Below are 14,566 nucleotides of genomic sequence, written 5' to 3' on the forward strand. Positions count from 1 at the left end.
TCTTTGTTTGTCTGTTTGTTTCTGTTTTCTTTTTTGGCCACATCCATGGCATGTGGAAGTTTCCCAGGCCAGGGATCAAACCCACACCACAGCAGCAACCCTAGCCACAGCAGTGACAATGCCGGATCCTTAACCTGCTGTGCCCCAATTCCCATTCTCCTTCGTTTAGGCTATGGTTATACTGAGTTCTGTTGTGGGTCCATACCCTAACCTAGACTCTACCTAGGTGTTCATTATATGTGAGCAATTTCTCACATTCTCAAAATCTCCATAGAAATATAAGTCCTAATTGGTTCATAATATTATATCCTTTTTTTTCCTTTTTTCTTTTTTGGCTGCCCCACAGCTTACACAGTTCCCGGGCCAGGGATCACATCTGAGTCACAGCTGAAACCAACGCTACAACTGCAGCAAGAAGGGATCCTTTAACCCTCTGTTCCCAGCTGGGGATCGGACCTGTGTCCTGGTGCTGCAGAAACACCACCCATCCCCCTGCACCACAGCAGGAACTCCTCATAATTTATATCCTTTGAAGTTACTGAATTTTTCATTCACTCATGCATTCATCCATTTACTCCAGGCATATTTATTGAGTGCTTACTAGACCTGCCTCGATGGGTGACGGGTGACAATGGTGAACAAAACTGCCTTCATGGAGCTTACATCTTAGTCGAGGAAGACAGGTGATGAACAAGAAACCAATAAACATCAGAATGCTTCCTACTTTCAGATACAGCACTGCCCCAATGTGTGGCAAACATTCACACATTGGCAAAAATTCTCTACTTTCGGATACAGCAAACGCCCCAATGTGTGGCAGAGATTAATCGCTCACTTAAACTACTCTCCTTTGCCCGTTTGCACAGACCTGGACCACATATCCCATCCTCCCTTGCAATCAGGTGTGTGAGCCAGCAGGCAGGTGAGCAGATGTGTGTCTGACCTCCAGGTGTGACCCTAAAAACCTCCCACTTATGGCCTTCATCTCTTTCAACATTCACTGATGGAGGGGAGCAGGGTCAGGGGCAGGGAAGCTAAAGGAGCCCAGAGCTGCCAGATGGGAGGAACCTGAGTCCCTGAGTGACTCTCAGGAGCAGAGCTTTCCACTCTGCTATCACGTGAAAGAAAATAGATTGTCTCAAGCTGCTGAGATGGGGGAGGTGTTGGTTAACAACTGCTAGGTGCTTGCTTCAGCTGCACATATGCTAAAATTAGAACAATATGGAGACGATTAGCATGGCGCCTGCACAAAAATGACATGCAAATTCGTGAAGTGTTCTATACTTTTTACACATATGTATGACTGGGTCACTTTGCCGTACAGCCTAAATTGGCACAACATTGTAAATCAACTATACTTTAATAAGAAAATGTAAAAGAAAAAAAAACAAAAAAATTGTTAGTAATTTACCCTTGCTAATAGGGCTCTGGAGGCTGCAAAGATGGCTCCAATGTTTCACTCCTCCCTGTCTCCTTGCCCTTTGCCTCCCGACTTCACAGCAAGTTCTAACAAAGGGTACAGCCTATTTACCCACCCCCCATCTGAGTAGGTCTTGGGACCTGTAGGTGGCCAAGAGAATTAGACAGAAGAAATAGCTTGACTGGAGTTCCCATCGTGGCTCAGCAGATAACGAATCCAACTAGTAACCATGAGGTTGTGGGTTCGATCCCTGGCCTCACTCCATGGGTTGGGGATCCGGCATTGCCGTGAGCCGTAGTGTAGGTCACAGATTCGGCTTGGATCCTGCGTTGCTGTGGCTCTGGCGTAGGCCGGCAGCTGTAGCTCCGATTAGACCCCTAGCCTGGGAACTTCCATGTGCCACTGGTGCGGCCCTAAAAAGAAAAAAAGAAAAAAAGAAAAGAAATTTTAAAAAAAGAAAGAAAAGAAATGGCATGACAATTGCCAGCAAGAGCTGAATAACTGAAAATATACTCAGAAATAAATAAATTCAGTGGAAAAAAATGTCCAGGAGGCCACCACTTATACAGTTATTATGGGCTCTATCATGTTGATAAAAATTCCAAGTTAATTGAACTTCATTCAAGCTAGCTTTTCCCACACTTATTTTATCAAGGAGCCTTTAATTCTCAAATAAAAATTAATATTCCATTGATTTTTATCAAATGACTAGTAGGATGTAATCAAATTATTTCCCACTTATCTTTGGTTTTGTTTGTTGTGCTATCGCCAAAAAATAGTGCCAGTGGGGTTCCCACTGTAGCTCAGCAGGTCAAGAACCCAACTAGTATCCATAAGGATGTGGGTTCAATCCCTGGCCTTGATCAGTGGATGAAGGATCCAGTGTTCCCCCAAGCTGCGGTGTAAGTTGCAGACATGGCTCGGATCTAGTGTTGTGGCTGTGGCATAGACTGACAGCTGCAGCTCCAATATGACCCCTAGCCAGGGAACTTCCATAGGCCATAGGTGCAGTCCTGAAAAAAGAAGAAAAAACGGTGCCAGGATTCAGTGCCTAGCCCAGAACTTCCGTAGGGGGCAGGTGCGCAAAAGAATGAATAAATATGCAAATAAATAAATAGTACCAGGAGTTCCCACTGTGACACAAGGGACTGGTGGAGTCTCTGCAGCACCAGAACACAGGTTCGATCCTCAGCCCTGCACAGTGTATTAAAGGATCCTCAACCCACTCTGCCATGCTGGGGATGAACCCTGCCTCCCATCACTCCCAAAACACCGCCAATCCCATTGCCCCACAGGGGGATCTCCTTGGCTTTCATCTTTTTTTGGCTATTTACATTTCTTCTTTGAGTTGTCTCTTCATGTTAATTAGCTATCTTTCTTTTGGGTTTTGGCATTTCGTGTTAATTCCACGTTAGTTTGTTAATATCCTTATCACATTATGTTAACCGATTTTCTATCATACATGTTGCAAATGTTTTTCTCTACTCTTTGTATAACTTCAATTTTAGTCATGCCCTTTTTGAACATACGGGATTTTCAACTTTTTATACAGTCAAATCCATCAATCTTTTCCTTGGTGATTTGTTCTCTTGCTTTAACGTTCAGAAAGTCTTTCCCAACCCAGAGGTTATTAAATATTTATTTCATCTTCTAGATTTTTATTGTGTAATTTTCTTCCCACATTTTACTCTAGCCCATCTGGAATTTATTTTCATTTATCATGCAAGATGAGGCTACGAATTGAGATTTTTCCCCAAATGACTGAGACATAAATCCAACTGGTGTGACATTATGCTTCTGTTCTGTAACACTTTGCTTTCTTTACTCTGTCTGTGGCCAGTCATTCTGTACATCACCCAGGCTGATTGCTTTTACACTGAAACCACACTTTATATTATGTGAATTCCGTGACTTTGTGTGTCTTGTCACTAGTATCTCCACAGCATCCAGAACAGAGCTTGGCGTACAGCAGGATCTTAATAAATCTGGTAAAAGAGAAGACCCCTGTGGCTCAGTGGGTTAAGGATCCAGTGTTCTCTCTGCAGTGGCTCTTGTTACTGCAGTGGCGTGGTTTTTATCCTTGCCCCAAGAACTTCCACGTTCTGCAGTGCAGCCAAAAAAAAATCTGGTGAAAGAAGAAATGGGTGAATGAATGAGTGAAGAAACAAGTGAATGCATACAATATGTCAGTCCTGATCTTTGCAGTGAATGTATTTGTGTTGGAATAACATTCTACCCCTTCCTCTATGAGGCTGGCAGATGAATAGGAAACAGTTTACGCAGCCTGTATCAGGTAGCTATTGCTGCATAACAAAAATCCCAGGGTTCCCACTGCATCTCAGTGGGTTAAGAACTTGACATGGTGTCCCTGAGGATATGGGTTTAATCCTTGGCTTCGCTCAGCGGGTTAAGGATCCAGTATTGCTGCAAGCTGCGGTTTAGGTCAAATACACGGTTTGGATATGGTGTTGCTGTGGCTGCAGCATAGGCCAGCAGCTGCAGCTCCAATTCGACTCCTAGCCCAAGAACTTCCATATGCCACAAATGTGCACATGAGAAGAAAAAGCAAAAATAATTCCCCACAACTAAAGGCTTAATAGAGTGGTCAAGTTATTTTCTCAGTGTCCTATGTTTCAAGAATTCAAATAAGACATAGCAGAGAAGGTTTTTCTGTTCCATGTGATGTCAGCTATGGTTAGCACACACAAGAAGCCTTCTCCACTGCGTCAGTGCTTTGGGAAAAGCTCGAACGGCTAAAGGATTAACCAGAAGAACTGAACTGGGGTCGGATATCGGAGCACTGCTTCTTGCTATTATCTGGCTTCCTCAGGTCTCCACATGGCCTCTCCGTGTGGTGTCCCCAACAAAGCGCTCAGGGCTCTTGAGTACACGAAAGCCTCAGGAGCTTAGTCTAGGCTTAGGCTAGAACTGGCCGGGGTAGCGGGGGGAGGGGGGGGGAGGCGGTGGTGGTGGCTTCTGTCGCATTCTATTGGTTAAAGCAAGTCACATGTCCAAGGCAGATTCAAGGGGAGAAAACTATACAGGAGCGTGACTAGGGAGGTTTAAGTCTTTGAGAATCTCAGTATAACTGCCTTCCACAACCCGATAAATGGCTCCTTACTGAACATTCACAAGGGCCAGGCAGGAAGCAGGTGCAATGGCAAGTCCTGAAATGCAGTGAATGTAGGGGCCTAGGCCATTACTAGGCCCTGAGGCAGGTACCTCTCCCTGCCTGAGAGAGGAATGCTGTGTCTTAAAATGAGGAGAGCACTGTCAGTCAAGTGGAAGAGCATGTACACAGGTGAGAAACCACTTAGACATTGTCTTAGTGAATTCCTAAAGCCCAAGACAAAGAGAAAAGCAGGAAGCCAAATCAGGGTCTATAGAATGGGAGATGGTGGAGGTCCCGAAAGTCATAGTAGGAAATCTAGCACTCATTTCAGGAGTTCCCATCATTGCACAGTGGAAACGAATCTGACTAGGAACCATGAAGTTTCAGGTTCGATCCCTGGCCTCGCTTAGTGGATTAAGGATCCAGCGTTGCCATGAGCTGTGATGTAGGTCAAAGACGTGGCTCAGATCTGGCATTGCTGTGGCTGTGGTGTAGGCCAGCAGCTGTAGCTCTGATTCCTAGTCTGGGAACCTCCATATGGTGCAGGTGTGGCCCTAAAAAAAAAAGAAGAAGAAAATGTTAAGGAGTCTAAGCAATATCTGGGGGGATGTACAGTTGGTAGCCACTCTGCACACCAAGGGATGGTCTGGGCTGGGAACTGTAGCCACGTAGAGAGTCATCAAAGCCACCAGAATATAATGTCTCCGTTACGGTCGTTAATGTTTATTATGTGCCACATATTCATCGAAGGAGAATGTCTAGAGTCAGGAGAGAAAAGGACCCATATCGGTGCCTCAAAGAACATTCTTTGTAAGAAAGACGTGGATGATCTCACCAAGCCTACCTCATCTTGAAACTGGGTGGGTCTGTGACTGCAGAAGTGATGCTGGGTGATTTCTGAAGCCAAGTCAGAAAAAAAAAAAAATGCTGTTAGTTTCTGTCTAGATCTTTGGGGACACATGCTCTGGAAGGCAGAAGACAGCCCCCTTGTACCATCACCATGCTGGAGTGGCCACACGCAGTTGATCTGGTCAACACCCCACTGAGCTCTCAACCAATGGCCAGCAATAGCCAAAGCTTGAATCCACCCAGTTCTCCAGTGACTCCAGGCCCAGTCAACCTCTGACTCCAACCATAGGACAGACAGCACGTGAGAAAAGCCCTACTGAACCCTTCTTAAACTCCTGATCCATAAAGTTGGAGGAAAAAGAAAGTGGTTGTTGCGGAGTTCCTATTGTAAGCTCAGAGGGTTGAAAGCCCAACATAGTTTCCATAAGGATGCATTCTGTGGCTGTGGTGAAGGCCGGCAGCTGCAGCTCCAATTTGACCCCTGATCTGGGAACGTCCATATGACACAGGTGCGGCCATAAAAAGGAATAAAGAGAGAGAGAGGGAGTTCCTGTCGTGGCACAGTGGTTAACGAATCCGACTAGGAACCATGAGGTTGCGGGTTCGGTCCCTGCCCTTGCTCAGTGGGTTAACGATCCGGCGTTGCCGTGAGCTGTGGTGTAGGTTGCAGACGCGGCTCGGATCCCGTGTTGCTGTGGCTCTGGCGTAGGCTGGTGGCTACAGCTTCGATTGGACCCCTAGCCTGGGAACCTCCATATGCCGCGGGAGCGGCCCAAGAAATAGCAAAAAGACAAAAAAAAAAAAAAAGAGAGAGAGAGAAGAAAATGGTTGTTTTAAGCTACTTAATTTGGGGATAATTTGTTATGCTGCAATAGATAACTGAAACATCGGAGTTGCAAACTCAGCTCTAACTGTTACCCTCCAGCAGCCAGACACACAATGTGAATCAGTGTGTGCGGCCTGGTGTGGGACCACCAGGTGGGGCCCTAGTACCCAGGAGAGTAAGAGGAAGAGGCCCGAGGGATTCTCTCCTTCTGCGACAATTCGTCCCTCTCGCGCTGTGGTTGCACCCCTTCCAGAGCTCCAGCCAGCTAGACCATCCCACTGGGGTTCCAGCTTCTACTAGGTGACTCTATTTGGGGGCTCTGGTTGAGGCAGGAGGTAGATGGGCCCCTGGGCTGAGAACAGCTGGGACTTGTTAGGCTGAGTAAACTGGGCTTTGCTCCTCTTTGACACGTTGGGGAAAAGTTAATGGCAGTTGCTGAGCTCCGCTGGAGTAAAAAGATAAGATGCGCACCTCAGTCAATTCTGGGGTCACAGAGACCTTCCCAATTACACCTGCACAGAAAGACTCCTAGGGGTCAAAAAGAGAGGGGGTGCCAGGCCATAATAAGTCCTGCTACCATCCCAGAACCCTTTGCTCTGGAATCTATCTTGACCAAAAATATACACAAAAAAATCAGGGGAAGGTTCTGGGTCCAGTCAGGTGTGAGAAATAAAACGAGATAATTGGCCAAAGAAAAACAAAGACTGGGAAGCACTGTCCTATATAAGTGATCTAAATCACCACTCTGGGTGCTCCTTGTTCAGGGGGACAACCACACCCCCACTCCTCTTTTGGGTGGGTATTACTGTCTTGCTTCTGTATTCAATAAACTACTTCCTGGAGTTCCCAGGGTGGCTCATGGTAACAAAGTTAACAAAGCCAACTAGTATCCATGAAGATGCGGGTTCCATCCCTGCCCTCCCTCAGTGGTTAAGGATCTGGCATTGCCACGAGCTGTGGTGTGGGTCGCAGACGTCCCTCGGATCCCACATTGCTATGGCTATGGTGTAGGCCAGCAGCTGTAGCTCTGAGTCAACCCCTAGCCTGGGAACCTCCATATGCTGGGGGTTCGGCCCTAAAAAGGTAAAAACAAAAAACTACTTCTCTGTGTGTTCTCCCACATGTTGTACTGTTTCTAAGAGTAAACTTTGTACATGTTTTGACAGTCTGCCTTCTTGAAACACTCTTGCTTTCAACAGGGGGCAAGAATCAGGGCAATTTTGCTTTCAGCCTCTAGCTAGTCTAGTGGCCAGGATTTTTGGTTTTCACCCAGGCTGCCCAGGTTCAATTCTGGAGCTGAGAATTAAGTTTTTTTCTTTCTTTTTTTTTACTTTTTTTTTTGTCTTTTGTCTTTTGAGGGCTGAACCCTCCGCATATAGAGTTTCCCAGGCTAGAGGTCTAATTGGAGCTGTAGCCACCAGCCTACACCAGAGCCACAGCAACGAGGGATCCGAGCTGGGCCTTCGAACTACACCACAGCTCGCAGCAACGCCAGATCCTGAACCCACTGAGCAAGGCCAGGGATCGAACCTGCAACCTCATGGTTCCTAATCCAATTCGTTAATCACTGCGCCACGACGGGAACTCCTGGAGCAGAGAATGAAGATCTCGATTCAAGCCACCACTCACTGGCCTCCCTCCTTCGCTCCCCCAGCCTGGAGCAGCTGAGGCTGTCCACGGCTGTCCATTTGCTTCACTGGCCCCTTGTTTGCTCCTCATCTCCACTCGGAGGTGTGAACGCCGCTCTGTTCCCATCCGGGAGGGGTTTCTGTATCCTCGTCAGGCCCTCCAGGCACAGCAGCTCCTGCCCCCGGGATCAAATCGTAAAGTGGGCTCCGTGTAGCCAGATTTCCCAGGGTGGCAGAATCCAGAAGTCAGATGATCATGGGGAATGATCCAAGATTTCAGACACCATGGAAGCCAAGGGTCCCCTGACCAAGGAGCGGGTAGAAGCAGTGAGAGAGACTGAGGAGAAGCAGCAGCAGCCATTTCCGGGTCAGGCCAGGGAACTGACCTTTTTGGAGCACCTACTGTGTGCGGGCACTGTGAGCAGAGCTGGGGACCAGGTGGTGAGCTGGAGAGATGAGTTCCTGCCCTTGAAGGCGAACATGATGGTAGGGGAGACAGACGAACAAACAGGAGGAACAGCATGTGGCACAGGCCCTGCAGAGGATGAAAGGTGGGTGGTGCTGTGTCAATGTGGGCGTGGGGGGGGTGGAGCTTTAGTGACACAGTGGCAGCATTGAGATGGGAGCATCTGAGCTGAGGTCCGAAGGAAAAGAGAGAGCCAGGCCTGCAAAGATCTGAAGAACCATATTCTCAGCAGACGGACTGGCTGCCACAAACCACCTGAGGCAGGAAAGAGCTGGGGGTCCGGGAGCAAGGTGGCAAGGCTGGGGCTGAAAGCGAAAGGGGGCCACGTGAAGATGGGGATGCTGCAGGGGCCACAGGAAGGAGTTTGGATTTTATTTTAAGGGTAATAAGAAGCCGTTGGATGGATCACTTTGCTGTACAGCAGAAAGTGGCACAATATTGTAAATCCACTCTGCTTTAATTTAAAAAATTAAATTAAATTGGAGGTCCCGGAGTTCCCGTCCTGGCGCAGTGGTTAACGAATCCGACTAGGAACCATGAGGTTGCGGGTTCGGTCCCTGCCCTTGCTCAGTGGGTTAAGGATCCGGCGTTGCCATGAGCTGTGGTGTAGGTTGCAGACGCGGCTCAGATCCTGCGTTGCTGTGGCTCTGGCGTAGGCTGGTGGCTACAGCTCCATTTAGACCCCTAGCCTGGGAACCTCCATATAGCCACGGGAGCGGCCCAAGAAATAGCAAAAAAAGACAAAATTAATTAATTAATTAATTAATTAATTGGAGGTCCCGCTGTTGTTCAGCAGTAACAAACCCAACTAGTATCCGTGAGGATGCGGGTTTGATTCCTGGCCTCGATGGCTCACGTTGCTGTCAACTGTGGCTCAAATCCTGCGTTGCTGTGGTTGTGACATAGGCCGGCAGCTGTAGCTCCGATTCGATCCCTAGCCTGGGAACCTCCATATGCTACACGTGTGGCCCTGCAATGCAAAATGAAAAAAAAAGAAAAAAGAAAAAAGAAAAAATTTAATTGAATTTTAAAAAAGAAGCCGCTGGAAGGTCTTAATGTATGTTTTCGGAGGAGCCCTGGAGCTGTGTGTGAAGACAAGTAGGGCACAAGATGACATGCTGGAAATCAGACTTCAGGTAGGACCGAAGGGTGCTTAGAGCAGGGCGTTAACAGTGAGGAGGTGAGAAGGAGGTGGGTTTGGGAGGGTACTGTGTCACAGAAACTGAGAGGGGAGTTTTCAGACGGGAATGGTCTGGAGGACTTGTTAAAATGCAGACTGCTGGGTCCCACCCCAGAGATTACGGTTCAGTAGGGAATTTGCATTTCTAACAAGTTGTCATGTGATGCTGATGGTCCAGAGATCACACCTTGAAAACCACTGGTCTAGAAACAGCACTTTCTAATAGAAATATAATGTGAGTCACATATGTGATTTAAAATCGTCTAGTAGCACCCAGCCATGAAAAAGGACAAACGTTTGCCATTTGCAGCAACACAGATGGACTTGCAGGACATTACGCTAAGTGAAATGTCAGAGAAAGACAAATACTGTATGATATCACTTTTATGTGGAATCTAAAACATGCCACAAGCTAGGAGTTCCCTGATGGCCAAGCAGTTAAGGATTCGCTTTGTCACTGCCATGGATCAGGGAACTTCTGCATGCTGCAGGCACCGCCGAAAAAAAATTAAACAACAACAAACTAGTGATTATAACAAAAAAGCACACTCAAAAAAAGAGAGGTGGGAAGCTCCCGTTGTGGCCCAGGAGGTTATGAAACCTACTAGTATCCATGAGGATGCCAGTTCTGTCCCTGGCCTCGCTCATGTTGCCGTGAGCTGCAGCTCCGACCCCACATTACTGTGGCTGCGGTGTAGGCCAGCAGCTGTAGCTCTGATTCAACCCCTAGCCTGGGAACTTCCATATGCCGCAGGTGCAGCCCTAAAAAGCAAAAAAAAAAAAAAAAAAAAAAAGCAGCAGCAGCAGCCTCACAGATATAGAAAAATAGTGGTTACCAGAGGTGGGGGGATACAAGGGTGGGGTGTGGAAGGTACAAACAACTGAGTATAAGACAGGCTGGAGGATGAGCTGCACAACATGGGGAACACAGCCAATATTTCATAACAACCATGAATGGACTGCAACCTTTAAAACTGCATTAAAAATTCTAGTAGCCACATTTAAAAAGAAACAGTGAGGAGTTCCCATCGTGGCTCAGTGGAAATGAATCTGACTAGCTCCATGAGGACACAAGTTCGATCCCTGGCCTTGCTCAGTGGGTTAAGGATCTGGTGTTGCCATGATCTTCGGTGTAGGTCGCAGACACGGCTCAGATCTGGTGTGGCTGTGGCTGCAGCTGTGGCCAGCAGCTAGAGCTCTGATTCGACCCCTAGCCTGGCAACCTCCATATGCCATGCATGCAGTCCTTAAAAATAAATAAATAAATAAATAAAAAGAAACAGGTGAGAGCAATTTTTTGGGGGGCCTTGCCCAAGGCAAATGAAATTCCCAGACCAGGGACTGAACCCCTGCCACAGCTGCCACCTGTGCCACAGCTGCAGCAACGCTGGATTCTTAACCAGCTGTGCCACAAGAGCATGTCCAGTAATTTTAATAAGGTAGTTCACTCGTGTATATTACTGTTGTTTTTGTTTGTTTTTTGTCTTTTTGCCTTTTCTAGGGCTGCTTCCCACAGCATACGGAGGTTCCTAGGCTAGGGGTCTAATCGGAGCTGTAGACGCCAGCCTATGCCAGAGCCACAGCAACACCGGATCCGAGCCACGTCTGCAACCTACACCACAGCTTGCAGCAATGCCAGATCCTTAACCCACTAAGCAAGGGCAGGGATCGAACCCGCAGCCTCATGGTTCCTAGTCGGATTCATTAACCACTGAGCCACGACGGGAACTCCTTGTGTATATTATTGTTAATATATCTCAAATACTATCATTTCAACATGTTATCCATATTTTTTAAATTCTTGAGATATTTTGCATTATTTTTGGTATTGTCTTGAAATCCCAACGTGTTTTTTACACTTTCAGCCTATCTCGGACTAGTTAAAAAGTCTCTTGTGTGGCTAGTGGCTACCCTACTGCACAGGTTATTATAGGACCCGTGAGTTGAGGATGGAGATTTGCCTCCTGAGTTTAACAACAAGGAAAAGCTCGAGCAATAGGCGACAACACTGTGAAACAGAAGGAAAGAGATGGAGGGGAGAGCACGGAGATACTCCCTTCCCGAAGTTCGGCTATGATTTTATAAAGGATAGATCAGGCTGACAAGATTCAAACCCAGCACTGAATAGTACCACACACAGAAACAAGCATTATCACAGTGCCTCCTGATGGAAGGACACAGCATCACCCATGAAGTAAACTTACCCCCAAACTGAATCTGAATCTGACCCAGCCTCTAGATTTAGCAGTTTGTAGGACATACAGGGACAGAAGTGCATCCAGCCAGATCAGACTGTGAGATGGATGAGAGTGAGATGAAACTGTCATAGAATAAGACTTAAGGAGTTCCCTGCTGGCTCAGCGGTTTAAAGAGACTGCATTGTCACTGCTGTACCTTGGTCCATCCCTAGCCAGATCCCTGAGCCAGGAATGCCAACAAAATGCAATGCACTATCCTGTTTGGATTCTTATTTGAACAAGGCAACAGTTAAAGGACATTAATGACAATCAGAGAAATTTGGAGATGGGTTGGATATTAGATAATATGGAATTATTCATTTTTGAGGTGAGATGAATGTTATACATTTTTTAAGAACCTTATATTTTAGAGATACATACAGAAGTAATGATGGATAAAATCATATGATGTCTGGGATTTGCTTTAAATTAATTACACGGGGAGGGCAGGGGGGCGGGATTAAAAGGAGACTGGCCATACGTTGATGATTGTTGGAGAAAGGTGCTGGGTACCTAGAGGATCATTTTACTGTTCTATTTTTGTGCATGGTTGAACATTTTTTTTAAGGAGGGGGTGTGACTGTGAAGGAAATGAAAAGAAGGGTATTTTCTCTTAAGACTGGAACGCCAACAAAGGACAAGCGGCAGCGGAGATGCAGGAGCGTCAGGAGGCGGTTGAGCTGGCACCAGGGCATATACAACGGGAGGATCTCACTCTTCCTCCAGTAAGGGGCTGCGTGGCCTCCACCGCTGACTCAATTTCAACGCTGGTGTCTGTGGCTCCAAGGCCACCCACCTGCAAAGGTGCAGAGGGCGCGACGGGCCACTAGCGCCTGCGCAGGAACCCTTCCTCAACTTCTCCGGGCACAGGTGTCAGTCCCCACACCCCATGATTCCCCGCGCCCGCCCAGGCGGTGCGCTCTCCTGGGGAGCGAGGCCTCCGCCTCCAGATTTGAGCAAGGTGAGGCTGAGGGTGTCGCATGGCCTTATGGAAAATGCAGTTCGTCCGCCAGACTGGAGCCATCGCCTAACCTGCCGGTAAGACTACGTGGCCCACAATGCGCCGCGCGCGCCCGCTCAGCGGCCGAACGGTGTGTTGCTGCCCCCAAGTGGCGATTGAGCGGTTCCGCCTGGGAAGCGTGCTGAAGAGGACGGGGCGAGGGGTGGGACTGGGAAGAGCCCTGGGACTCCTTTTCCGAGGGGGCGGCCCGCATCCTGGGCCGAGGAAGGGCGAGGGTGGTGACAAGATTGAAAGGAGGACCCGCCATGAAAATTAAATGAAATCGACCAGTAACGGTTGGCTGCGTATTATCATCATTATGAGAGCTAGTAGTTACAGAGTAAGCACTTAGATAGCAGGCGCTTTATACGTATTAACTCATTTAATTCTCCCAACAGACTTTTGAGGAACTATCAGCTCCCTCTTTAAAGAATGGAATTTGAACCCAGACTGTCAGGCTTCGGAGTCTGTGCTCTCCGCTATAAACATAACACCCTCTGATCACTATTTAATTACCCCAAGGAGTTTTGTTTAAGGATCTGGGTTGTCACTGCAGGGGCTCGGGTTGCTGCTGTGGGTTTGATCCCTGCCATGGGTGCGGCTAAAAAAGAAAAAGAAAGGGAGGGAGGGAGGAAGGAAGGAAGGCAGGAGAAAAAAAAAGAAAAAGGAAAATGGAGTTCCCCTCATGGCGCAGCGGAAAAGTGTCCGACGAGGAACCATGAGGTTGTGGGTTCCATCCCTGGCCTCACTCAGTGGGTTAAGGATCCGGTACTGCTGTGAGCTGTGGTGTAGGTCGCAGACATGGCTCGGATCTGGCGTTGCTATGGCTGTGGCTGTGGTGTAGACCTGCATCTGTAGTTTCAATTAGACCCCTAGCCTGAGAACCTCCATATGCCTCAGGTGTGGCCCTAAAAATCTAAAAAAAAAAAAAAATTAAGAAAGAAAGGCAGGCGGAAGGCTGGAGGGCAGGCAAGCAGGCAGGAAGAAAAAATTACCCCAAGCTTGTAATTAGCACATGAATCAACTCTAGATGGCCATTAGCAAGGTGGATCTCTTTGACTTGAGAATTATTAACACGTGTTCCTGCCCAAGTTTGTGATTTAGCCCTGCTAGCTCCCGGACAGTTTTCAGTCAGCTTGGGTTTATAATTAGCACATGAATCAGCACAGGTTTGCACAGGGATCAGATGTCTGATTAGCACTTGAATCAGCAGTGGTTTGTGTTAGGTGCTGGAATCTTTAGGTTTCTGATTAGCATTCACATTTGCACTCAGGGATTATGTTCACGCCGTGTAAACCCTATCTCCTTTGGTTCAGGTGACCTTCTCCTCAAAAGTTGCCCTCATCCTGAACCCCACCCTCACCATCATCAACGGGCAGGCAGACTTGATTTCCTTGCCCCTCCCCTGTCTCCCATCTTGTTCCTAATGAAATACCACAGCCACAAGCACAGGTTCAGAACCTGTTCCCTTTCTGCCTTATGAGGGGGGCACAATTCCAAATTCTGGACTGTGTTTCATTCATGGGTCCCACACAGTAAAGGCTCAATTAAATGCCTGAAGAAAGATCACTGGGCTCTCACCATTATCGTTCTGCAGTGACATAAAGATTTCTCAAACCAGGCCAGATTTTCTTTGCCCTCAGAGGAGTTTGGTTTTTTTTTCTTGTCTTTTCTAGGGCCAATCCCGCGGCATATGGAGGTTCCCAGGCTAGAGGTCTAATCGGAGCTAGGAGCTATAGCCACCGGCCTACGCCAGAGCCACAACAACGTGGGATCCAAGCCATGTCTGCGACCTACACCACAGCTCATGGCAACGCTGGATCCTTAACCCATTGAGCAAGGGCAGGG

General features: G+C 47.6%; 1 non-coding gene across 1 annotated transcript; it reads left to right on the forward strand.

Moving 5' to 3' along the window:
- Nucleotides 1-1,181: 1,181 nt before the first annotated feature.
- On the forward strand, nucleotides 1,182-1,288 carry LOC125134721 (U6 spliceosomal RNA). The gene has a single exon (XR_007136733.1). It is a non-coding gene; the product is annotated as a U6 spliceosomal RNA (small nuclear RNA).
- Nucleotides 1,289-14,566: the final 13,278 nt, after the last annotated feature.

Source organism: Phacochoerus africanus, chromosome 8 (assembly GCF_016906955.1).
Source record: "Phacochoerus africanus isolate WHEZ1 chromosome 8, ROS_Pafr_v1, whole genome shotgun sequence".
NCBI classification, from domain to species: domain Eukaryota; kingdom Metazoa; phylum Chordata; class Mammalia; order Artiodactyla; family Suidae; genus Phacochoerus; species Phacochoerus africanus.